This window comes from Suricata suricatta, chromosome 14 (genome assembly GCF_006229205.1).
Source record: "Suricata suricatta isolate VVHF042 chromosome 14, meerkat_22Aug2017_6uvM2_HiC, whole genome shotgun sequence".
Classification (NCBI taxonomy): Eukaryota; Metazoa; Chordata; class Mammalia; order Carnivora; family Herpestidae; genus Suricata; species Suricata suricatta.
The window spans coordinates 40,330,092-40,332,951 of NC_043713.1; the positions used below are offsets into that span (position 1 = coordinate 40,330,092).

Genomic DNA, 2,860 nt, shown 5'->3' on the forward strand with positions numbered 1-2,860 from the left:
AGCTTCTGGGGTGTGGCTGGAGCAGGGCTGGAGATCTCAGGAGCCAGAGTCTTCTTGAGGGTCAGTTTAGATGGTTGACTGGATCTGGATCACTTCACTATGTTGAGGGTTTCTCTGAGCTGGCCTACTTAACTCCAGAGTGATACCTGAAACTTTAAAAAGGGCTGAATTCTTTGTTTAGTTGCACATCTGTGAAGTTCACCTCTAAGTCTGTTCAGGCAGCACTTTGCTGGAGGCCCGCTCCCAGCAGGTACTCTACTGTACAGTAGTATTTCTAAGACTCACTCATCTTGAATAACTGAAATGTTGTATCTTTCAATGAATATCACTCTATTTCCCCTCCTCCCATCCTCAGCAACCACTATACTCTGCTTCTATGAGTTTGGCTATTTTAGATTTCTCATAAAATAAAGCCTTATCAATTCTTTATACATAAAAAATAAATTCTTCATAAATAAAAAGCCTGGGCTATGATGATAGCTTCAGAGATACGCACTTATCTCCAAACTCATTAAATTGTTTAAATATGCATAGCTTCATACTTCAATAAAATAAAATAAGGGAGATAAAGAACAATAAAAAAAAAGCTTCTTAACAACAAAAGAAACAACCAAGAATGTTCAAAGATAACCTACAGGATGGGAGGAAATATTTGCAAACTTTACATATGATAAAGAATTAATATCCAAAATATATAAGCAACTCTTAAAACTCAGTAGTCAGAAAACAAATAATCCAAGTAATGCATGAGTGAAGGAACTGACTCAACATTTCTGCAAAGAAAGCAATACACATGACCAACAGGCGTATGAAAAGGTATTCAACGTCACTAACATCTCATAGCTCTGAGAAGTGCTACCATCAGATAGATAAAAGTAACAAGTGTTGGTAAAAATATGGAGAGAAGGGAACACTTGCACTGTTTTCATGAGAATGTAGATTGATGAAACCTCTATAAAAAACAGTATGGAGATTCTTCAAAAAATTAAAACCAGAAAGACCATATAATCCATTAATCCCACTTCTGTGTATATCTATAAAATAATTGCTTTCAGGATCTTTCAGGACTATCTGAACTCACATACCCATTAAGGCATTATTCACGAAAGCCAAGATGTGAAAGTAACCTAAACGTCCTCTGGCAAAAGAATGGATAAGAAAAAGTGGTATGTACACACAATGAAATATTATTCAGTCTTAGAAAAGGAGGATATCCTACCACGTATGACAACATAGATGAATCTGGAAGCTAAATAGATTCTTACATTGATTAATGTGCCTCATTTGTTATATTTATTTATGCCTGTATATCTTATTAGTCTAAATATTATATTTCTATAGAGCTATTACAAGCATTGACTGCTTTATTTATTTATTGGTTGTTGCTCTGAAATCTTTAATGATCTTAGAAATCCAGGAAGCTACACGATAAAATGTGTTCTCTTTCAGCTCAGCTGAACTTATTTATAGCCTTATTCTTCTTATGTCAGCAACTATCATCAAAGATTATTATATATACACCAGATTTATTTCAAGTCTTTTTTATATTAAGTAGTACTCTTAGCTGAGAGAATATATAACAAACTTTCCAGGAACATATTAAATCTCCTCAAAGATTTTCTAGTCCAACAACATGCTAATATCTATATTAGCAACATATCTATAGATTTGGGATCTATATTTTCATGTATAAAAAAACTAGTAGGTTTAATAAATATAATAAAGAATATGTAAGAGCTTAATATAGGTCCTTGACAACGCGTATTAAAAATGAGTAGTGTTTGTTTCGACAGCACACACACTGAAACCGGAATGATACAGAGTGCAGCATGGCTCCTGGGCAAGGATGGCATGCAAATTCACCAAGTGTTCCATAGTAAAACAACCAAATAAACCCATTAAAAACTAATAGTAAACACAATGACTATAAACCTGTCTTAAAAAGGACACGATGATTATAATGAAAAACAAATTAGAAATGTGTATGTGTTTAGCTAATACATATATTGGTCAAAAAAATGTATCCTTTAAGCTTGGCTGAATCAATCTACAGCCTTATTCCAATGATGTCAGTGCCATCATGGAATCAGCAAATCCTGGCAGGACTCTGATCCAAATCAATGTCTTCCTTCTCCATTCTGCTGCTGCATAGGGCCAAGGTGATGATAGGAAAAATATTAAGTGATAGGGATCTAATGGAGACAGTAGTTCAAAGTGCATCATGACTTAAAATAATACTGCTCTATAATTTGCAAAATAAAATCAGAGACCTTTCATGAACATAGTAATATCGAATCATTTACCTCCAGGCAATTTATATTTGATATTGCCCTTAAGCTATTTTCCATCTATTATGACTCCTATACTTAGTGCAGCATTTCAACTTTGCCCTATTTCTTTCTAAGCCTGTGTGGAACCATTAGAAGCAGATTAGTAACTATTTATTTTGATGATAGGTGTTTTTCTGTGTGTAATAGAAAAAAGATTCAGAGACCGTGATGCTAAGAAATCATTCTGTAGTTGTGCTTTTCATCTCAACCCTGAGGGAAGAAAAGCTATTGATGTTGATGAGAAAGACTATTCACATAGTACATCCATAAACTCAATAGCTATTTTTCTTTGGTAGCATTTTAAGGATTATTATTAGCAGTTAAATAACAGTACTGATTGCTTTTATGTCATCATGTATTTCCTATGTTCAATTACTTAATTAATGAAGATTATTTTTGTTTGGTATTTTAACAGAGTCCTTGGTTAACAGTGTTGGCCTATGTATGCTTTCTTTTTTCTTATGATACCATGAACCAACACACATATCAAAAATTCAACACACTTGTAACATGTATCTGTGGATGTGCTC

General features: G+C 33.7%; 1 non-coding gene across 1 annotated transcript; it reads left to right on the top strand.

Annotated features, from left to right (window-relative positions):
* The first annotated feature begins 1,777 nt into the window (after nucleotides 1–1,777).
* Nucleotides 1,778–1,881, top strand: LOC115278566. Its single transcript, XR_003902970.1, has one exon. It is a non-coding gene; the product is annotated as a U6 spliceosomal RNA (small nuclear RNA).
* Nucleotides 1,882–2,860: the final 979 nt, after the last annotated feature.